The sequence below is a fragment of the Protopterus annectens genome, chromosome 4.part0 (genome assembly GCF_019279795.1).
Source record: "Protopterus annectens isolate FY-2018-M chromosome 4.part0, PAN1.0, whole genome shotgun sequence".
Classification (NCBI taxonomy): Eukaryota; Metazoa; Chordata; order Ceratodontiformes; family Protopteridae; genus Protopterus; species Protopterus annectens.
Genome location: NC_056733.1, coordinates 312,049,485 through 312,074,625, shown reverse-complemented (window position 1 = coordinate 312,074,625; position 25,141 = coordinate 312,049,485). Strand labels below are relative to the sequence as shown.

Here is a 25,141-nt window from a genome sequence, read left to right as displayed (position 1 = left end):
AAAACACCTGGTGTTCTCACTGAAGTGTGATTCTGAAACAATCTGGAAATAAACTGCTGTTTGATAAGCATATTTCTTGGTATTTTAACCTTTCAGAGTTCTGCATTGTCTTAATTTTGTCTGACTGAATTATTGTTTGCCTGACTGAATTATTTTATATATTTTCTGGCATTGTTTTATGTTTCTCATCTGTCCTGAAACTCCTCCACCCCCCATTCCTGAGGTGAAGTTTATAAAAAGGGTCTAACAGCTTTTGCCTTATCTGCTTCAAGGCTTGCTGATTTAAAAATAGCTTCTGTTTGTAAATTCTTGCATACACTGTTGAAAACTCCTGGTGTTCTGGCTGAAGTGTGATTCTGAAACAATCTGAAAATAAATTGCTGTTTGATAAGTATATTTCTTGGTATTTTAACCTTTCAGAGTTCTGCATTGTCTTAATTTTGTCTGACTGAATTATTGTTTGCCTGACTGAATTATTTTATATATTTTCTGGCATTGTTTTATGTTTCTCATCTGTCCTGAAACTCCTTCTCCCCTATTCCTGAGGCAGAGCTTATAAAACTGGTCTAACAGCTTTTGTGTTATCTGATTGCTTCAAGGCTTGCTGATTTAAAAATAATTTCTGTTTGTAAATTATTGCATACACTGTTGGAGATTCCTGGTTTTCTGGCTGAAGTGTGATTCTCAAACAATCAGGAAATATATCACTGATTGATAAGTATATTTCTTGGCATTTTAACCTTTTAGAGTTTTGCATTGACTTAATTTTGCCTGACTGAATTATTGTTTGCCTGACTGAATTATTTTATATATTTTCTGGCATTGTTTTATGTTTCTCATCTATCCTCAAACTCCTTCCCCCTATTCCTGACGTGGAGTTTATAAAACTGGTCTAAGAGCTTTTGTGTTATCTGATTGCTTCAAGGCTTGCTGATTTAAAAATAATTTCTGTTTGTAAATTTTTGCATGCACTGTTAGAAATTCCTGGTGTTCTGGCTGAAGTGTGATTGTCAAACAATCTGAAACTATATCACTGATTGATAAGTATATTTTTTTGTCATTTTAACATTTTAGAGTTTTGCATTGTCTTAATTTTGCCTGACTGAATTATTGTTTGCCTGGCAGAATTATTTTATTTATTTTTTGGTATTGTTTTATGTTTCTCATCTTTCCTGTAACTCCTTCCTCCCTATTCCTGAGGTGGAGTTTATAAAAATGGTCTAACAGCTTTTGTCTTATCTGATTGCTTCAAGGCTTGCTGATTTAAAAATAGCTTCTGTTGGTAAATTCTTGCATACACTGTTGAAAACAGCTGGTGTTCTGGCTGAAGTGTGATTCTGAAACAATCTGGAAATAAATTGCTGTTTGATAAGTATAGTTCTTGGTATTTTAACCTTTCAGAGTTCTGCATTGTCTTAATTTTGTCTGACTAAATTATTGTTTGCCTGACTGAATTATTTTATATATTTTCTGCCATTGTTTTATGTTTCTCATCTGTCCTGAAACTCCTTCTCCCCTATTCCTGAGGTGGAGTTTATAAAACTGGTCTAACAGCTTTTGTGTTATCTAATTGATTCAAGGCTTGCTGATTTAAAACTAATTTATGTTTGTAAATTATTGCATATACTGTTGGAGATTCCTGGTGTTCTGGCTGAAGTGTGATTCTCAAACAATCTGAAACTATATCACTGATTGATAAGTATATTTCTTTGCATTTTAACCTTTCAGAGTTCTGCATTGTCTTAATTTTGCCTGACTGAATTATTGTTTGCCTGACTGAATTATTTTATATATTTTCTGGCATTGTTTTATGTTTCTCATCTGTCCTGAAACTCCTTCCACCTATTCCTGAGGTGGAGTTTATAAAACTGGTCTAAGAGCTTTTGTGTTATATGATTACTTCAAGGCTTGCTGATTTAAAAATAGCTTCTGTTTATAAATTCTTGCATACACTGTTGGAGACTCCTGGTGTTCTGACTGAAGTGTGATTCTCAAACAATTTGGAAATATATCACTAATTGATAAGTATATTTCTTGGCATTTTAACCTTTTAGAGTTTTGCATTGACTTAATTTTGCCTGACTGAATTATTGTTTGCCTGACTGAATTATTTTATATATTTTTCTGGCATTGTTTTATGTTTCTCATCTGTCCTGAAACTCCTTCCATCTATTCCTGAGGTGGAGTTTATAAAACTGGTCTAAGAGCTTTTGTGGTATATGATTGCTTCAAGGCTTGCTGATTTAAAAATAGTTTTGTTTGTAAATTCTTGCATGCACTGTTGAAAATTCCTGGTGTCCTGGCTGAAGTGTGATTCTCAAACAATCTGGAAATATATTGTTGATTGATAAGTATATTTCTTGGCATTTTAACCTTTCAGAGTATTGCATTGTCTTAATTTTTGCCTGATTGAATTATTGTTTGCCTGACTGAATTATTTTATATATTTTCTGGCATTGTTTTATGTTTCTCATATGTCCTGAAACTCCTCCCTCCCCATTCCTGAGGTGGAGTTTATAAATATGGTCTAACAGCTTTTGTGTTATCTGCTTCAAGGCTTGCTGATTTAAAAATAGCTTATGTTTGCAAATTCTTGCATACACTGTTGAAAACTCCTGGTGTTCTGGCTGAAGTGTGATTCTGAAACAATCTGGAAATAAATTGCTGTTTGATAAGTATATTTCGTGGTATTTTAACCTTTCAGAGTTCAGCATTGTCTTAATTTTGTCTGACTGAATTATTGTTTGCCTGACTGAATTATTTTATATATTTTCTGGCATTGTTTTATGTTTCTCATCTGTCCTGAAACTCCTTCTCCCCTATTCCTGAGGTGGAGTTTATAAAACTGGTCTAGCAGCTTTTGTGTTATCTGATTGCTTTAAGGCTTGCTGATTTAAAAATAGTTTATGTTTGTACATTTTTGCATGCACTGTTAGAAATTCCTGGTGTTCTGGCTGAAGTGTGATTCTCAAACAATCTGAAACTGTATCACTGATTGATAAGTATATTTTTTGGCATTTTAACCTTTTAGAGTTTTGCATTGTCTTAATTTTGCCTGACTTAATTATTGTTTGCCTGACAGAATTATTTTATTTATTTTTTGGCATTGTTTTATGTTTCTCATCTTTCCTGAAACTCCTTCCTCCCTATTCCTGAGGTGGTGTTTATAAAAATGGTCTAACAGCTTTTGTCTTATCTGATTGCTTCAAGGCTTGCTGATTTAAAGATAGCTTCTGTTTGTAAATTCTTGCATGCACTTTTGAAAACTCCTGGTGCTCTGGCTGAAGTGTGATTCTGAAACAATCTGGAAATAAACTGCTGTTTGATAAGTATAGTTCTTGGTATTTTAACCTTTCAGAGTTCTTAATTGTCTTAATTTTGCCTGACTGAATTATTTTATATATTTTCTGGCATTGTTTTGTTTCTCATCTGTCCTGAAACTCCTTCTCCCCTATTCCTGAGTTGGAGTTTATAAAACTGGTCTAACAGCTTTTGTGTTATCTGATTGCTTCAAGGCTTGCTGATTTAAAAATAATTTATGTTTTTAAATTATTGCATATACTGTTGGAAATTTCTGGTGTTCTGGCTGAAGTGTGATTCTCAAACAATCTGGAAATATATCGCTGATTGATAAGTATATTTCTTGGCATTTTAACCTTTCAGAGTTCTGCATTGTCTTAATTTTGCCTGACTGAATTATTGCTTGCTTGACTGATTTATTTTATATATTCTCTGGCATTGTTTTATGTTTCTCATTTGTCCTGAAACTTCTTCCCCCTATTCCTGAGGTGGAGTTTATAAAACTGGTCTAACAGCTTTTGTGTTTTATGATTGCTTCAAGGCTTGCTGATTTATAAATAGTTTCTGTTTGTAAATTCTTGCATGCACTGTTGAAAACTCGTGGTGTTCTGGCTGAAGTGTGATTCTCAAACAATCTGGAAATATGCCACTGATCGATAAGTATATTTCTTGGCATTTAAAACTTTTAGAGTTTTGCATTGTTTTAATTTTGCCTGACTTAATTATTGTTTGCCTGACTGATTTATTTTATATATTTTCTGGCATTGTTTTATTTTTCTCATCTGTCCTGAAACTCCCCGCCCCCCATTCCTGTGGTGGAGTTTATAGAACTGGTCTTAGAGCTTTTGTGTTATCTGATTTATTCAAGGCTTGCTGATTTAAAAATAGTTTCTGTTTGTAAATTCTTGCATACACTGTTGGAAACTCCTGGTGTTCTGGCTGAAGTGTGATTCTCAAACAATCTGGAAATATATTGCTGATTGATAAGTATATTTCTTGGCATTTTAACCTTTCAGAGTTCTGCATTGTCTTAATTTTGCCTGACTAAATTATTGTTTGCCTGGCTTGAAATTGTTTGTATATTTTCTGGCATTATTTTATGTTTCTCATTTGTCCTGAAACTGTTTTTTCCCCTCCCTCCCACCCTTATCTTGTGGTGTTGTTATAGTTGGTGGCTTTGCAGTTGCCTGCCCCTAATGTAAATTTGATCTAGGACAACCCTCCCAGTCTGGTGTTCACTCTACTTAATACAGAGAGAACATTTGAGAAGGCCAACCCACTTAGGTTCTTAACCTTGAATTTTTCTTCTGGTCCTCTTTCCTCTCTCCTTGCACTTTACTAAAAAAAAAAAAATTCTCTTTATTTTGCTTTTGCCTCTTCTTAAAAGGACTCAGTTGTAGTTATTCTGCTGCATTTATTACTGCTTGATAGAAGCCTGATTAAATTGTAACTATTATTTTAAGCCTTTTGCTTTAAGCACTTTAGGCTTCAGACCAGTTGTTTTACATTAACAAGGTTTGTGCTGCTTAGTCTGCTTATTTAAACTGTTTCTTTCTGAAATTGGTATAACTTGTTTGCTGTAGCATTGACTAGATTCGGGCAAGCTGAATCTAGCTTTGTTTGCATAACTTGAGCACTAATCCAGGCCCTCTTTTTTGGAGAAGGTTCCCCTGCATCCTAGTGGCAGGAGTGTGCAGTTAGAACTTGTCTGATCAAAGACTGCTGGAACAGAGCTCAGTTTTTAGCTTTTTATTGGTTAATTTGTTAATTTGTTTAAATCAGTTTGCTTGTTTTCTATTGTTATATAAAAATGCCCTTTATTCATCTACTGTTACTGTATTTCTGTTTCTTCCTGCTTTATTGCATTTATCAAGTACAAATATAACTCTGTCATTTCTATGTTGGTGTGAATGACCTGAGCCGTTCCTCCCTGGACTACATGAAAAGAGACATGGAAGAGCTCTCTGATCATGTAGCCCAGGCCAGTATGACCCTGGCCCTGAGTAGCATCCTGCCCTCACCAAGAATGATACCACAGTATAAAGAAAAAAATATCAATTTCAACAATTGGCTAAGTTTCTGGTGTAATTCAAAGGGAATCCAGTGTCTGTCTGCCTGGGATGACATGCTCGTCAAGCCATGCTGCTTCGCTAGAGACGGCTTGCACCTGTCACCCTTAGGCTTTCGAATACTGTCCAAGGCTCTTGCCACCCCCATAGTGCCTTTTTTAGGCAAGGCTCAAAAGACAAACCCACCGCTGTAGATAGCACAAGTAACAAAAATCTGAGGGTAATACCACTCAATGCCAGAAGTCTAAACCTCAAAATGCACGCACTCGAGGCACTCCTCAGTATAGAGAAAATCGATATATGTGCAGTAACAGAAACCTGGTTTCAGGCTCCAGAGAGCACCCAAGCACTACCAGGCTACAACTCATACCATAATATTTGGTGATTTCAACTACCCAAACATTAACTGGGAGAACTACTCAAATACTAACTCCCTTGCCCAACATTTCCTAGAATTTATAAACTCAAAAGCCCTGAAATAACTGGTCAACACTCCCACCAGAAGTGACAACATATTGGACCTGGTCATCACCAACATGGGTGACCAGTGTTCCACACCGAAGGACAACCCCTTGCTGGTTAGATCTGACCATAAACAAATCACTTTGGATATCCACATTCCGCCCCCACCCCCGGACAAGGAAACCACAGTGAAAAACCTTTTCAAAAGCAAACTTCACATTACTTAAGATGGAGGTGAAAAGTTTCAAAGCCCCCATGCTAAAGGATAACGCTGTCCAAGCTGCAAAATCCTTTACTAATGCATTCTACGGGCACCTACAATAATGCATGGATCGTGCTATCCCAAGCAAAACCAAGACTCACTCCTCCAAGAAAAGGAAACCAGTCTGGTGGACCCCTGCCATAAACAAGCTATACAACAGAAGGAGGAAACTAATACAGAAAAGAGTAAAATCCCAAGAAGGGAAGACATCCCTGATCAGTATCAGCAAGAAACTGCGATCCATCATAAAATCATCCAAGGTGAGCTTTGAAAGAAAACTTGCCAAGGACTCCAAAGATAACCACAAGGCATTCTTTAGCTATGTCAAGAATCTAAGTGGCAATGCTCAGATCTGCTCAGAGTTAGTGAAGAATGGCACACAATACACTGAACCAACCGATATTGCCAACATCCTGGCAGACAGGTTCAGTGCAAACTAAACCCCCCTCTCACCCCCAAAAGGGCCCATAACCATACCAGGAGAATGTAGAGCCCCTGAAATCACAGAAACTCAGGTTAAAACAGCTCTCTCCAAAGCCAAAAACACAGCATCAATGGGACCGGATGGTGTCCCAGGCTGCATCCTACATGAGCTCAAAGATGAACTAACCCCTCACCTAAACACACTGTTCAAACTCAGCCTCTCCAAAGGCTACGTACCCATAGAGTGGTGCACAGCAACGGTTATTCCACTCCACAAAGGTGGAGCCACAACAGACCCTGGGACCTATTGCCCTATAAGCCTGACTAGCTTGGCCTGCAAGGCTATGGAGCGCATCATCATGGAACTCATTAACAGAGACATTGGGAACCTCCAAACACTGAACCCTACCCAGTTCAGCTTTGTTATGGGCAGATCATGCCTCCTAAACCTGGTGGACTTCTTTGAGAAAGTAACCAAGGCTATAGATGAGGGAAAGGTGGTACACACAGCCTACCTAGACCTTGCAAAGGCCTTCGACACCATTCCCCATTCTGGTATTATAGACAAGCTCACCAGCCTGAACAATAACCCCCTATGTCACAAGATGGGTTGCCAATTGGCTCACAGACAGAACCCACATAGTGAGAGTTGCAGGAGCTAGGTCTGACTCTAAACTTGTTACAAGTGGCCAAGTGGCATTCCCCAGGGCTCAGTCCTAGGACACCTCCTGTTCAGCATATACTTCTCAGAGGTACAGACAAGCACAAGAGTACTATGGCTGACCAAGTTCACAGACGACTGCAAACTAGCAGCTATAATTGACTCACCAGCTGACACAGACATCCTCCGAAAGGGTCTCACTGAGATGGATACCTGGTGTCAAAATCATGGCCTCAAGCTAAATGCCAAAAGTGCATAGTTATTCCCTTTGAGAATAACAAAGTACCTACAAAGTAGTCCCATAAATACAGAAAATGTAATAAGGGATCTGGGGACCCAAATAGATAGTAATCTCTAATTTGATAATCACATTGCCAAAGTGGTTAGAAAATCCTTCTATGTGGGGCCCACATAATCACAAAAGGGTTTGCATCCAGATCAAAAGAGGTCATTGTGCCCTCCTACTCATCACTCATCAGACCCATCATAGAGTACAACGCCCCATTTGGGATGTACTTTACAAGACACCTGCAACAGCTGGAAAGACAACAGAAGTACCTCACCAAGAGGATCACTGGCCTCAAACAGATGCCCTATGCAGCTCGACTGAAGAAACTCAAGTTGCACTCGGTTGCATACCGCCTGCTCAAAGGTGATCTCTGCCTGACATAGAAGGCCATGTCCAACCCAGAATTGATGGACATGCTCCACCTAAAGAAAACCTTATCCCCTTGAGCCACATGCTCTAGGGATCTAAACCTCACCACAACAATAAATAGGATGTGCTGGAGGGATAGATTCCTGTCCCAGAGACTTCCCATGCTTTGGAACAAGATTCCAATCTACATTAGGCAGAGCTCCTCGCTAGCACTCTTTAAGAGAAACCTTGACGAGTGGATGGGAAACAGAAAGTTTACCCCAGGGATCACTTCAGTGGCTCTGCTGGACAGAGGCACAGGGAACTAATCTAAGGGGGCGGCGAAAGCCAACACATTCTGGCTAGGCTTATAAATGCCTTCAGGCAGATAGCCGAGTACCTACCTATGAACCTATGAGCCTATTTGTTACTGTTTGTTAGTAGCCTGATTAAACTGTAACTGTTATTCTAAGCCTTTGGTTGAAGCACTTGGGCTTCAGACCAGTTGTTTTGCATTAAGAAGGTTTGTGGTCTGCACTGTTGTGGCAGGACAGATAGCTTACATCTTTCTAAGTTGGGAGTTGCTGATTGAAGGCTTAGTGTCTGTTATTCTAAAAGTGTATTAGTTCTGGTTTAAGCACTTGGGCTATGGGCCAGTTATTTTACATTAAGAAGGTGTGGTCTTCACTCTTGTGAGAAGAGAGGGTAGATTCTGCCCTTCTGAGCTGGGAGTTTCTGGTTAAAGGCTTATTCTGCCTGCTTATTTGAAATGTTTCTTTCTGAAATTGGTATGCCTCATTTGCTGTAGCATAGACTAAATTCAGAACTGCTGAATCTAGCTTTGTTTGTATAACTTGAGCACTAATCCAGACCACCTTTTTTTGGAGAAGGTTCCCCTGCACCCTAGTGGAAGGAGTGTGCAGTTAGAACTTGTCTGATCAAAGACTGCTGGAACGGGGCTCAGTTTTTAGCTTTTTATTGGTTAATTGGTTAATTTGTTTAAATCAGTTTGCTCATTTGCTACTGTTATATTAAAAAAAAATACACTTTATGCATCGCTGATTAGCTAGGGTTAAACTATTCCCAGCGCCATAAAGTGTGGCCTTCAAATTTTCCCTTAGAACTAGCCAGTTTTTTAGTTTTAGCACTAAACTCTGTTTCTTTGAGCTCAGCACTTGTTCAGAACTTGTTGTAAGCACTAAATAAGCTACAAATTACTACAGCACTCAACTTTCTTCACTTCTCAAGAGGAAAACAGTTTTTAGTACTTAATAAATAAGCACCTATCCAGGCATGTCTAAGGGTCAGCTCCCAGTGTTTTCTCCTGCCTAACTGATGAATCTGGGCATCATGGGGCAATGCAGCAATTGCCTCATGTACACAGACAACCTTCACCTCCTAACACCCAACACTACAACCTGTGAGAGATCCACTTATATAGCAAAACTGGAAGTAAAGCTCTCTTCACCCAAGACTGGACTAGACAGTCAAGAGGAGAAGGTAAACACTTACACCACACCACACTCATCACATAGTCCCTCGAAACCTACAACACCAAAACACACACATAGTAACACAAAACACACACCTACATTCATGGAGGCTCTCAATAAAAATCTGCTCAAGCAACAGAGACCTCCAAAGCAGAAATGCAAGCAACCTCCACCCCCCAATACAACCCAAATGACACATATCCCACAAACTCAGTGTGCCACTCAACCACAGCCCATAAGGCATAACAACATACCCAACACTCTACTCATAGGTGAATCTATAGTCAGGCACACTGATGTTCCACTCACAGGCTAAACAAGGAGAAAGTTACTGTTAGCTGCCTCTCGGGTAACAGGATCCACCACATAATGCACGCACTCAGGTCACTCTACAACAAGTACAAATATAACTCTGTCATTGTCCATGCATGTGTGAATGACCTGAGATGTACCTCCCTGGACTACATGAAAAGAGACATGGAGCAGCTCTCCGATCTTGCAACTCAGGCAGGTATGACCCTAGCCCTGAGTAGCATCCTGCCATCACCCAGAATGATACCACAGTACAAGGACAAAATGATTGACTTCAAAAATTGGCTAAGCTTCTGGTGTCATTCTAAGGGGATCCGGTATCTGTCTGCCTGGGATGACATGATCAACAGACTATGATGCTTTTCCAGAGATGGCCTGCACCTGTCACCCTTCAGATTCCGGATACTGGCTAAGGCTCTAGCAACCCCTATAGTGCCTTTTTTAGGCAAGGTTCAAATGACAAATTCACCACTGTAACAGGTACAAGCAAGCAAAATCTGAAGGTAATGCTACTCAATGCTAGAAGTCTAAACCTCAAAATGCATTTACTCAAGGCACTCCTTAAAATGGAGAACATCAACATCTGTGCAGTGATAGAGACCTGGTTCAAGGCTCCAGAGAGTACTCCTGCATTACCAGGCTATAATTCATGCCACACCTTTTGGCCACCTAACCTGGACCGAAACACTAAAGTTGGAGGTGTGTCCATATTCATTAAGTATATCCACACCTCCAGGCTACTTGCTCAGCATAATGCATCCAAGATTATCCAAGTGCAACTAACTCTGGGCAAGACCACAATCCATATTTTAACTTGCTACAGATCCCCCACCATGCCCCAGGATTCTCACTCCTCATTTTTTGATACACTGGAAAATATTAGGGTACAACCCAACATCCTAATAATGGGAAATTTCAACTACCCCACCTTTAATTGGGAAAACTACTCATGTACCAACACTTTTGCTCAATGGTTTCTGGAATTCATAAATTCCAACACCTTGGATCAAGTTATCCACACTCCCCCCAGGGGCAGCAATATCCTAGACCTGGTCATTACCAATATGGGCGATTGGTGTTCCACACCAGAGGTTAAGTCCTCGTTGGTCAGATCCGACCACAAGCTAATCAGCCTAGACATCCACATCCCACCCCCACCCCCCATTAGGGAAACCACCATAAACAATTTCTCCAAAGCCAACTTAATGCTTCTTAACACAGAAGATATAAACTTCAGGACACCCATGCAGTTTGGTATCCTCCAAAGCTAGTTACGAAAACAAAATTACCACTGATTCTAAAGACAACCACAAAGTATTCTATAGCTATGTCAAGAATCTCAATGGCAACATTCAGATCTGCTCTGAGTTACAGCACAATGGCACTAAATATACAGGACCAACTGATATTGCCAACATCCTGGCAGATAGGTTCAGTGCTAACTTTACCCCCTCTCACCCCCTAAAGGGCCCATCTCTATACCGGAAGAATGTAAAGTTCCTTTAATCATGGCTGCGCAGGTAAAAGGCACACTGTCCAAAGCCAAGAACACAGCATCCATGGGACCTGACAACATCCCAGGCTGCGTTCTACATGAACTACAGAATGAACTGGCATCCCACCTAAGCACCATGTTCAATCATAGCCTCACCTTAGGCTTTGTGCCCACTGGATGGTGCACAGTGATGGCTATTAGATTCATAAAATGCATTGGGTGTTATGTCTAATGGTTTGCTGTGATGTAGTGATGTCTGTTGTAATACTTCTTGTAATTTTTAGCACATTGAGTCTGGAAAAACATTTTTTGTTCAGTTTGCACTGTTGTGTGAAGTCTGAATGACAATAAAGTTTACTTTGACTTTGACTAGAAAGGATTTTGAGAAACTAAATGGCCACTTAATATTAGGTGGATGATAAAGAAAATGATAAGTAAGAAGGGTGATTTTAGTGATAAGTATTTGGGCCATTAAGTCAAAAGGTAAATCAGACAAAGCACCATGTTCAATCATAGCCTCACCTCAGGCTTTGTGCCCACTGAATGGCGCACAGCAATGGTTATCCCACTTCAAAAAGGGGGAGCCACCACAGACCCTGGGAACTACTGCCCCATTAGCCTAACAAGCCTGGTCTACAAGGCCATGGAACGTATCATCATGGAGCATATAAACAAAGACATTGGTAATCTCCAAACTCTGGACCCCACTCAGTTCGGGTTTGTAAAAGACAAATCATGTCTCCTAAACCTGATAGACTTCTTTGAAGCAGTCACCAAAGCTGTAGACATGGGTAAGGTGGTTCACACAGCCTATCTAGATCTCGTCAAGGCTTTTGATACCATCCCCCACTCATAAACTCACTAAACTAGGTATAAATCATTATGTCACAAGATGGGTTGCCAACTGGCTCACTGACAGAACCCATGCTGTGAAAGTAGCAGACTCCAAATCCGACTTCAGACCAGTGACAAGTGGAGTACCACAGGATTCAGACCTGGGTCCTCTCCTGTTTGGTATCTACTTTTCTGAAGTACAGGCTAACACAGAAGTTCTTTGGTTAATGAAGTTCGCAGATAACTGCAAACTAGGTGCCATAATTGAAACTCCTAAAGATGTGGACATCCTACAAAAGGGCCTCATTGAGACAGATGCCCGGTGTCAAAGCCATGGCCTCAAGCTCAATGCCAAAAGGTGCATTGTCATCCCCTTTGGTAAAAACTCTGTACCCATGAGCTACCACATAGGTGGTAGTCTACTTAACACCGAAAGTGTAATAAGAGACCTTGTGACACACGTGGACAGTAGTCTCTCCTTTGATAATCACATCACCACAGTAGTCAGGAAATCCTTCTACATGGCACACCTCATTACAAAAGGTTTCTCATCCAGAAAAAAAGAGGTCATTGTTCCCCTCTACTTGTCACTCATTAGACCCATTATAGAGTACAATGCCCCTTTTGGTATGTACCTCACAAGACATCTACAACAACTGGAAAGGCCACAGAAATACTTCACAAAGAGGATTACTGGCCTCAAACAGATGCCCTTCACAGACCGTTTAAAAAAACTCCAGCTTTACTCCGTTGCATATCACATACTCAGAGGCGATCTCTGCCTAACATACAAAGCTATGTCAAACCCAGAGCTGTTGGACATGCTCTACTTAATGAAATCCCAATCCCTCAGAGCTACATGCTCTAGGGACCTAAACCTTGTCACCACAATAAACAGAACATGCTTGAGGGATAGATTCCTGTCCCAGAGACTTCCCATACTCTGGAAATAACTATCTATATCAAACAAAGCTCATCATTAGCACTCTTCAAGAAAAATCTTGAGGATTGGATGGGAAATAGGAAATTCACCCCGGGGATCACCTCTGTGGCTCTGCTCGACAGGGGGACAGGAAAATAATGTTCTTGGGTGGTGAAAGCCAGAGTACCTTTTTGGTTAGACTTGTATAGGCCCTAGGGCTGATAACCTAGTACCTACCTATGAACCTACAAGTAGGAAAAGAAGGTTCATAGAAGCAGTGTATAATATCATATGAAAAATAATTGATTTAGGTAAGTATACTCCTCTGACATCACATAACGTAACGTGCTATGCCTCTTCTAATAAATTCTTTGGTACCTTTGAGTTTATAGCCAACAGTGTTAGTCTGATGTAATGTTTATACAATCCTCAATAATTATGCAGTAAAATCATATAGAAACAATAAAAAAAGAAATGCATAAACAATCCATAAGTTGTTCTACCTGTCAAAGTAGCACTACAGTACTCTGTCAACATGCAAAGTCAGCTGAATGGTTTAACACATTATCTGTGTGATATTTGCACAGTATTGCGATGAGATAAAGTGGAATATATCAAGGAAGTCCCTTTATATCACTGCATCCTCTTCACTGCTTTTATCAAATTTTTGTTCTAAGATAAAAATCAGATCTGTTCCTGTTTGGCAGGGGAAGGAGTTGCCTAACTGTAGACATTTGTGGCGGAATCAATTAGCTTAAAACCTGCATGAAGATGTGGTCTGAAGATGCTCTTCTGTGCGGTGAAGGCATCCTGCAAAATAGCTGAAGACTTCCTGGAAAGGTTAACTTTCCTTAATTATGTAATGGGAATAATATTTTCATCTAATGACTCCCCTGCTACATTATCCTCTGCTGGTGGCAGCTTAGATTGAAATATTAACCTAGCAGCACCCTAAGAAGTATTTAGTTTTGGTCCACTTAACTACTCATATGACAGAAATATTAGGTCAATATGCCCTCCGTTTTTATAAAACTGCTTTCTGACTCAGCTAACTGCTTTTCTTTTGACCAGTGTTTTTTTTTTTTCCTGAATAGCACACATACAATAAGATTACTCAACCACTCAAAGGAAAGGAATCCAGGCATTTCACCTCCGCCTGAATTTTATCTTTATATGTTTAATTTCAGGCATTCGTGATAGTTTGGTAAGGTTCAATGAGGTATGCCCTTTTTGTACCTTTTCATTAAATAAGGCTGGTGAGTTGTTCAGATATATTAAGTGAAGAATGTATTGTTCCAGAAAGGCAGTAGTGTCTTTTCCATTCGACTATGGGCTTAACCCACTAAGTATAAGCCATACTAACTGTCATGAATATGGCTTCCTACATATTCCAATTTGAGTCTGATTTTTTTTCCTTGAACTGCGGTGGTGGTAATCAGATCATGGATTTGCACATAATTAATGGAAACACTGGATTCAAGGAACACCAGTTTGTAACTTAAGTTATCTACTTCTCTATTGTTTGGCACTTAAATCTCCTGTACTGCTGTGGTGACATCTGTAAGGATCTGGGAGGCAACAGCTGTCAGATTGCTCAGTTTGGTACAATTTGGCAGTTCTGTATTCTGGAGTTCCAGTACCAATCTGATGGTGCATCTGATAGTTTGGCAGCTAACAAATAGCAGGGCTGTCTTTCACTTAGTTGACTGGATGTTAAGATTATTTATTTAGCTGTTATCTCTTTCAGTGTCACCTGTTTTGGTTCATGCCACTTAATCAATAAACGTTACTAATTAATTGCCAGCAGTTTTAATATTCACACAGGAATCATATGGTGGTGGCCCTGTGACACCTGTGGGTAATTTGATAATGCTGCTAAAAATTGAAAGGCCTTGACTAATGTATAGTTAGCAGTAGTCGAGAAGGATATTTAAGCAATAACCGATGACATGGTGTGGTATATTGAAGATTTACCTTTGGTTAGTGCGATTAAGTAAAGCCAACCGTGAGTAAATTTCAATATACTACAACCACAGAGTCGGTTATTACTATTATACAATGACATAGAAAAAAAATACTTACTTTTCTTAAATAATGTCTTTGTATAATGGTGTCATACTGTTCTTCAGCGGCTGGTGTTATCCTGCTGGCTTGTTCTGATGTACTGCGCATGACTTAGGGACTTGTGTTCCCATGCATACCCAGTACATCAATGCTTTGAATAGGAAGCAACAGAGAAAAGAAAGTCTCTGTTGCTCCGTTTTTGTTTTCTTTTTTCTTTTTTTTTTTTAATTAAAAAAAGTTTTGTCCACATTAGGGATAGGAGAGAGAGAGAGAGAGGAGGAAATGCAAAGAAAATCAGGTACATGTCTTTAGCTTTAAATAACATACCTGATTTTCTTTGTAATTCCTCCCTGCTGCCTCTCTGTTATGTCTGGAGTCTGGACTATAGATTTTTTTTTATTTTCTGTTTAAAAAAAAAAATAAAAGTTATGAAATATACCAATGGAAAGAAGTCTGGGTGACCGGACCTTTTTCTGTTGGTATATTCTGGGATTTACAATGGGCACGCTGGTTGGGCTGGCCAATCAGCGTGCTCATTTTTGAATATTAATGGCCAGTCATCGTATAATTGAAGTTAATTTATGTACATTGTTAGCCACTAAGCTTTATTAAAATTGCTGTTAAAGGGAGATTTGCTTAAACAATTTAGAAACCTTTAAAAATAAAACATTTGCTATGATAGTGACAAGCCCTATTTCATACTTCCTCATCATGTGTTTCTTTATCCATTTTTGCAGTCTACACATATCCCAAATTATTATATTACATAAGGAAGCTTACAGAAAGAGACTGTAAATATTTATGGTCTAGTATTGTGTTTTTCCCTAAGGTCACAGCCCACCATCTGCCCCATACCTCCACAGCATATAATTTTGTATTTTTTTCCTTAATTCTCGGTTCCATCTAGCTCACTTCTAATTTCAGATGGTCCACTTTTGCAACATAATCCCCCGGATTTACAAAGCCCATTATAGCATACAGGATTAGTTTAAGAGTTCTTTTCGGCAATATGGCCGATGTGCGATCCAGGAACAAGCTCCCAGGACATGCACGTGAGCTCTTAGGCTAATCCTGCATGGACCGAGCACCTGTATGCAAATTACCCTCATTTGCAGGTGAAAACCATGCAAATGAGGGTAATATGCAATCCAGGAAGCTGGCAGCCGTCTGTGTAGGATGAGTGCAGTGTGCAGAAATGTACTCAGTTAGTAACCGAGTAGAGTTCAGCAATCTACAAAACGGAGCCATGACAGCTCCAAATAAAGGCTGCATATCATTGAAATAGCATGCCAATGTCCAAGTAGAAGGCCATTGGTATTACAAAATGTAAAAGAAAAAATAAACAATGTTTAATTTTATCTACGCTGATCTCACCTGGTTAAGCATAGGGCAGCAACACGCAAATGGGATCGGGGGGGGGAATTAATAAAATAAACCTAAAATAAGCATTCTAACTAAAATCAGTATTCTGCCATGCAAATCAATGGCAGTCAGAAGACAACCTGGCCAGTGCATAATGGTTGCTAAGGGGGGCGGCTCAGTGTGGGACATGTAACTATGCATTAGCAAGCAATCCTATGCAAATGAGGAAAGGATTACTGAATCCCAGATTTTCCCAGGGTGTGAGGCAGGTCCCAAGAGTGTAAGAGTATAAATAGCTGGATGTAAGACTAGGATATAGGTGACATCATGGGGAGTGTCAGGCATACTGTAAGTGGATTGGAGACATGTGGCTCGGGATTGCTCCTAACGTAGCACAGCTAAGCTAGGGGTGTGTCAAAACCTGCCTAGCACTCTTTACAAAGTGTAAGCAGGTGTGCGTGCCGCGCACCAGGTTGTACAGGAAGAAAAAGGAAGTTAAATCAGGAAAAAGCAGCTCCGTGCACATTTGAGCACTCTGTTCATGTGGCGCACACACGGGCCTAAACAGGGAGGCAATGTTAAGGGAAACAGCAGTAGGAAGGTAATCAAGGAGACCTAGTTGAGCTGCCAGGTGAAATGTATCAGAATCAGCTAATCACACAGGAAGCAGACCAGCCCAGCCCAGAACACCACTATAAACCAAGCAAACACCTACCCCCTTGATTTTTCCACACTCTACACCACCAGTGTATACAAGCGAGGAAATTTTAAAACTAAACATACAAAATGAGAAGGGCTGCAGCAGGCAACATAGAACAAAATGTGCAAGAGGCTGAGGATGGTGAGGATGTCAATGCTGCCGAACAACCCACAGTGAGGAGACAGAGAAGAGTGTACAGACCCAGGGTAACCTACCAAGGGCTACATGAGCTGGAGATGGAGCACTATAGGGTGGACAGAGACCTAATACAGCAAATCACAGAGCTGTGCAGGCCACACCTGACACACCACACTGCTCGAGGGGAACCCATCCCAGTGGATACCAAGGTATGTGTAGGCCTAGGTATACTAGCCACAGGTACCTCCCAGACTACAACTGGGGATAACATGGGTATTTCACAGGCATCATCATCCAGAGTATTCCACCAATTCCTGGATGCCATGTCAGCACATGCCAGTGAGCACGTATATTTCCTGAACACACAAGAGGTGTTGACCCGCAATATGCATCTCTTCCACCAAATAGCTAACTACCCTGGGATAGTGGGTGCTATAGACTGCACGCACATATGCATAAAAGCACCACCCGATGAGCAGTTTAGGGCCTACATCAACTGCAGAGGCATCCCCTCCATCAACTGCCAGGTAATATGTGATGCCCAGGGCATTAAACTGAATGTGTGTGCTGGCTGCCCTGGAAGCTATGATGATTCACACATATGGCAACTGATGCAGCTGTACCACAGATTTGCCGATGTGGACATCCCCTACAGTCACCTAGTGGGAGATGCTGGGTACCCACTGGAGCCGTGGCTGATGACACCCATCAGACATGCACACACACACCTGAACAACAACACCGTAATGATGCACATGCACAAGCCAGACATGTAATAGAGCATGTGTTTGGGATGCTCAGGTCACGGTTCCGGTGTCTGGACACATCAGGTGGATCCCTGCAGTATTCACCAGCTACATGTACCCAAACAGTAATGGTATGTGCTATGCTATACAATTTGATCCTGTGGAAACAGCTGCAGCAGGAACAGCATGGAGCAGGACCACACAGCACCCCACCAATGCCAAGGCCTGTACAGGTACAGAGTGACTCGGAGGAGGAACAACCTGAGCCTGCTCTAGAAGGCAGAAAGGGGTGTGCCCAGTATGCCCTGGCCATGACAAAGAGGCAACACATAGCATATGCACTGACACAGTAGGGCCCCAGGGAATGACACCTCTCTCTGACTCGCACAGACATTAAAGGGATGCCAAACATGACACTACCTCTGCCTAACCACGTATAGGGAGTGTACTATGTGCATCCAACATAGGCAGCCCTCCAGCACCATCCTCAAGTCCGGCACACCCTCAAGGTAAGTCAATCAACCTATCACTGATCAAATGGAGTAGAATGTGTTTTTACCTGTAGCTATGGTATGGATGTGAACATGCAAGGGAATTGGGTGGCCGTATGTGAAGGCAGCAGAGAGCAGACACCCATAGTGTCAGCATGAGATCTGTAACACATACTGGAGTCACCATAGTGGTGAGTACTACACAGGGTAACAAAACCCACTGCAGGAAATGGCCTGAGTGACAGGGGTGTCCATAAGAGCCACACATACCAGTCAGGAAGGATCACATACCCAGCAACAGTCTCAGCCAGCAGACAGGTGAAGACAAACACAAACAAATGCTGTACTATGGCCTCCGAATGTGCCCTATGATTAACCCTTCCACCAGGCCTACACAGACAGACCTCAGCAGGCCAGGCAATTGGATGTAAGTTGTGAAGGCTAAGAAGTCAGACACTAATATGTAGGTAAACAAAGCTAGGATCTGTACTACACTGGTAAGCCCTAGCCAGCAGGATAGGTAAGACTACAGACAGAGATGGAGTATCTGACTTACCAGTACAGTCCTAGCAAATGTGTACAAGTGTTAGGTGCGCCCCCCCCCCATCCCACCTACACATAGAGTAACAGTCAGGTCTACCCCCCACTCCTGTTTAGAACAGTAGAAACAGTCAGGAGCCCCCCCCCCCGCTATGCATAAATGTAGCAACAGTCAATGGCAAATGACCGATGGATACCCTGCAGACACAGCATGCTACCCATTGGTGTACAACAAAAGGTCAGCACCGCAGCACAAACAACCTGGACATGGTCCACATATGCAACACAGATGGCTATACTGGGCATGCTCATACACTTAGAGGAATGAAGGCAATGTCAGTCATCAACATATTGAGAGGTCATACTGAGCATGCTTACACACTTAAACACATGACGGCCATGTCTGCAAACACCAGTGGACCAGACATATCTGGAAGTTGCAGTTTTCAGTGTGAACATGTCAGTATGCACCACTCCTGCCTTGCACACACAGTGGATAGGAATGCAGACAAATATGTAAGGACAACACACTATAATAAGCCACAGGCACACGGGCACACGGGCATAGATGTGTGGAAGAGGGTGACTGTGACAAGGAGCCATGCAGGCCTGTCCCAACTGGCACACAGCCTAAGGGCCCCCAACACATGAAGTGCAGATGTAACCCACTGCAGATACTAGCCACCAGTACCTGTCAGCATGACAGACTATGTGGTGTACGTGCCAGCTGTACAACAAGACTGTACAAGGAAGCAGCCATCTAGTAGCTGTATACACGCACCTGTGGCATATGACCCCATGTGTACCCACATGTGGCATGTTAACCCCTACATGAATGGGGTATGGCCCGTAGTATGACAAGCCCACTGAGGTCATCCAATGTGAATTACACCTTTGGGAGCGCTATAGCTCAGTAAAATGCATGGCGCGTCCCAAAACTGCGTACTGTTGTAGTGACAGAGTAGTTAGGTAGTACTAACCTCAGACCTGTCAATTGTGTGAGTGTGTGTTTGTGTGTGTGCCTGTCTGCCTCTGACTGTGTAGAAAGAAATGCTTGTTAGGCTACTCATACACTGTGCAATACATATATTAAACTTTGGCAAGGCTGCTGATGTCACTCATCTAGAAGTACACCTCTGGGAAATTGATAGTCCAGTAATTGTTGTAACAAGTCCTGTAACTGCGTACTGCTGGAGTGTGATTAGGTAGGTAGGTGTTCGAGCCCCAGCCCTGGCAATTGTGTGTGAGTCTGTGCGTGTGTTGACTGGGTAGAGAGCAATGCTTTTTAGGCTACTCACACTACATACAATACAAATACACTACTTTTCCAAGGCTGCTGATGTCACTACATATCTGGGAAGTTAATAGTCCAGTAATTGCTGTGGCATATCCTGTAACTGCATACTGCTGTAGTGTGATAAACTAGTTAGGTAGGTGTTTGAGCCCCAGCCATGGCAATTGTGTGTGTGTGTGTGATTGGGTAGAGATCAATGCTTTTTAGGCTACTCACACTCCATACAATACAAATACACTACTTTGCCAAGGCTGCTGATGTCATTCATCTAGAAGTACATCTCTGGAAAATTGATAGCCCAGTAATCACCATGGCATGTCCTGTAACTGCATACTGCTGTAGTGTGATAAGCTAGTTAGGTAGGTTTTCGAGCTCCAGCCCTGGCATGTGTGTGTCTGACTGGGTAGAGAGCAATGCTTTTTAGGCTACTCACACTCCATACAATACAAATACACTACTTTGCCAAGGCTGCTGATGTCACTCATCTAGAAGTACACCTCTGGGAAAGTGATAGCCCAGTAATCGCCGTAGCGCATTCTGTACCTGCGTACTGCTGTAGTGTGATTTAGAATGGAGGTAGTGTTCCATCCCCATCCATGCCAGTTCCGGATGTGATGTGTGTGTCTCAGTGTCTGTGTATGGAGCAATGCATTATAGGCTATTCACTCGCAGTACATTACAAATGCCCTACTTTGGTAGTCCTGCTGATGTCATTAATTGTGAAATACACCTTTGGGGAAGATGAACTTCAGTAATGTCCATGGCCCATAATATAACTGCACAGTGCTGTAGTGTAGAAAACCGGCTAGATAGGGATTCTACTCCCAGACATGACAGGTGTGTGTGTGTTTAAAACTCGTGTCTTGTGTAGAAGTGGTTGTTAGTCTGTGACACCTGTAAGCAATGTGGAGGGATCTTCCTAATTTAATTTATGGTGGCTCTACTATATATCACAATGTCAACCATACAGGGATAACAGATGTAAATGGCTGAGAGACTGGGGTGCAAAGCCATACCCACACATGTGACATCAAGGCCTGCCAGTCATAGTTAGCAACCCCACTGTGCCTTCACATGTGACTCACACCAGACATACCATGTCTAACAACATGGCATGTATGGACAGATGACACTGACATCAGGAAATGCTGTTAGCATGCTACCAATGTGGGTGCAGGGTGAATCAGCTGACCAGTACCACTCCCTGCAACACGTGGGCAAGACTGACACATCTGATAATAAGTTTTGTTTACAGTATGGGCCAGACACCCCAGGTACAGTTCCACATGTCACTGTACATGCATGTGGGATGTGTGCACATCCTAGCCACCATCCAAGTCAGGGACTAGGGAACACATACATGGCAAGTGATGCACAGCATTGGCCACACACAATGGCCACACACGTGCCTGGAAGACGGATGCAATACCTACCTGTGCTGGCAAATGTAGAAGCTAAAGGCCTGTGCCACAATGCAGGCCATTGTCATGTGGGCTAATGCCAAGGTATACCCATCATCTACCCTTGTAAAGCCTGCTGGCACTGTTGGCCAACACACACCCGTGCAGACATGCACCCATACATCTCCGAACTGGACCCTGTGTGTAGGTGTGTGTGTGTGTGTGTGTGTGTGTGTGTTGTATGGTACGTATGTCCACATCCACACACACTACTCCCCCCAGGGCAGAGTGGAGCATGCTGCCTTATGTCTGACACCCCCCTCATACTCACTGCCCATACAACCTCTTTATTACCCGTGTGGTGCATGTGTTCCCTGCACATTGATGTGTTCTGGCAATCCCACTAGTGACAGGTTGCACTCCTGGCCCTGCCAAGTGTGTTAATGTGTGTGCGTCCTTGTGTGAGTGTGCCTGTGCTGACTCTGGCACCTGTTCATGCAGACAGGCACGTGTATGTCACCTACTGCATATCTACCGTATCCCTGTAGCAGATGTCACTCACCATCATATATATGTTCTGAGTGCTCCCCACCAGATAACCCATGTGGCACATCCAATAACAGCATCGGACTGTGATAGCACTACATAGCTGTTGAGTGTTTGATACCCTGTGCTGATAGGTGTGTGACACAAACATGTGTCAGTTTTACCCCCCCACACCTTCTTGACATGTATTCACCTCTGTCTGCTTCCCCCACACCCTCTCTGGTGGATGTGGAGGCCCACACTTGCATTGCTTAGGCAGCAGCATGTGTATTTAACGTGATGCTCATGATCAGCTTATGGCTTCTGCATGTATTGCAGGCCTTCCCTAGCCAATTGCATGTGGAAATGTTGTGGTAACATTCCCATAGCCAATTGCATGTAATCACACTCAACTACTTGGGGAACATCCTGGTGGTGTTGGCCCTTGTCTGTCACTGTGAGCAGGAGCTAGAACTGTTGTCTGGCAAACAACAGTATAGATGGGTTGGGGATTTACCTCTAACAACATACACTGTGGGAAGAGGGCAAGAAACAGGAGGGGGATGTGCCTGACCTGCCTACAAACTGTAAGTGCTGCTATACTGCATGTGGAGTAATGTTGGATTAACAGTGTTTGTCTGGATATGCCTGTCGTACAGGTCACAATACCTGCCATGTCAGTTCCATGTATATCAGGAATCCCCATCTGCAGGCTCATCTGCAGACTGGGCAGTGTTGTGCCTTTGGTGTCATGTGTTAGCCATGATGCAGCTATCTGTAGAATGCAGAAGGTACTGTGAGGAATGCAGTCTGTTGATGGTAAAGGCCATGACAGTTACTGACTACATATCCCTCATTGGACATATGTTGCAACAAACCCCATTACAATGGCAGATTAAGGAGGGTATCACAGCGACATGTCTATACTGGCCCTGTGTATGTGCTGTCAGCCACACTTCTGTCAACCTTTGTACATATAAGATAAAAGATAATCCACAGACAGGAAGAACCGAACCAAAAAGCACAAAGTGCAGCTTTATTGAACAACAAACAGGTCAATAAATCAAGCGCTTTCGCCAGGCAAATACCTGGCTTTCTCAAGATAAAAAGTAGTGTGACTGAAAAGTTTAAATACTTAAGCATCTGATCACATGGTACTTAATTAGTTCAACAAACATCCACTTAAGAAGGCAGTTAATTAGTAACTGAACTCAGTGAGTGAAAAGTATGCATATGAAAATGCAGAATAAAAGTTCAAATAGTGAAAACACTAAAAAATCATTTAAAAATCATTTAAAAATGATGTACAAATGTGTGCAGAAAAAATCACAAATGTGTAAGATAGAAGACATTTACTAATTGTAACAAGAAAATCATAGCCTAGCCCTTCTCAGCTTTAGTACACTGGATATATTAATGGCCTCATTGAGACCAGGGGATTTTGCAGCATTAAGTCTAAGCTGCCATAAAAGTTCTTTATATTCAAGGCGGGCTTCCCAGTCACCACCTCTGGCATCCTGGGTTACCTGTTCAAGAACCATAAACTTAAGTTTTATGTTAGGGCAAGAAGCAAGATGTTTAAAAAAAGCATTATTGTCCTTTTTTGTGATGTCATATTGATGTTCATAAATTCTTTTTCTAAGGTGTCTCTCAGTCTTCCCTATGTAGAAACTGCAACATTCTGTGCATAATCCTAAGTACACCACCCCTTTTGCTCCGCAGTTGTAATATCGGTCAGCGTCAAATCTAAATTTTCTAGATGGAAGATAAAAAGAACTATCATTCATGATAAAGGAACACTGCTTGCATGCCCCACATTTATAGGTACCAAGTTTAGGGGAACAATGCCTTGAATCTGATAGATGCTTTCTTTCAAATAACCCTTTTAGGTTAATATCCCTTCTAGTCACAAATTTGGGACGTTCCTGGATTATCCCTTTAAAGTCATCGTGTAGAGTCAAAAGTAGCCACTGTTTAAGCACTGTGTGTTCCACCAGTTGGGAATCCTGTGAAAATGTGTGAATAAAACTATTATGCAAGTTAAAGTATTCCAAATTCTCAAACTGCTCAACTTGCTGGAAGCCACTACCTAACAGCGGAAAATACTTGGTTTGTCTATTATCTGTCACTTCTTGGGCCATGTTGTTAACCAAGGAGGCAGGGTAACCTCTTTCTAAAAAAAGTTTTTTTAAAAACTCAACTTCTTCAAGAAAATATTCATCAGTGCTAGACATCTTAGATGCACGAATGAATTGCCCCTTAACCAAACCCTTCTTCTGGTGAAATGGGTGACCACTGTCAAAATGAAGGTATGAATTAGAAAAGGTGGCTTTCCTAAATACCTTGGATTTAAAGGTGTGATTACAGTAGTCCTTCTGTATTAATATATCCAGGTAGTTCAGTACATCCTTACTAACATTATAAGTGAAAGATAGAAAGTGTGTGGTAGAATTAATATAACTCATGAACTCAAGAAAGTTGCTCAGGGTTCCTTTCCACAATAGGCAAATGTCATCAAGGTATCGCTTATAATGGACTATGTATTGTACCCAATGTGTGGAAAATATAAAATTGTACATATGTCGTGCATGAAGTGGTGCATATGTTCTGTACACCATAAACAGTGTCAACATATGTGATAACACGCCAGTGATATATCAGAGTGCTACACATGTCATGTACAGTAGGGGTTACACTTAATGCCATACCCTGGAAATCCTGTGGATGTTTGTACAGTACTGAGGGCTGTGTAGTGATGGTGAATGTTGGCAGTGTGTGTATTGTTCATGTGTACTGTGGCCTGTATATAGACTGTGGTAGATGTCATTGTCCTAGCTCCCCTTCTATCTGTTGTTACATGCTGCCCCACATTATGGTACCATATTACCTTACGTGTAGGGACATACACACACATGTCCCATACCACAGACAGCCATCAGATCGGACTGTGTAGCAGCCCAGTATATGTAGGGTCATGCTGTGAGTGGCACATATGAGGATGGTGTAGGACA

General features: G+C 41.6%; 1 pseudogene; it reads right to left on the bottom strand.

Annotated features, from left to right (window-relative positions):
* LOC122800249 overlaps positions 1-24,364 on the bottom strand; it is a 120,080-nt pseudogene extending 95,716 nt beyond the window's left edge.
* Positions 24,365-25,141: the final 777 nt, after the last annotated feature.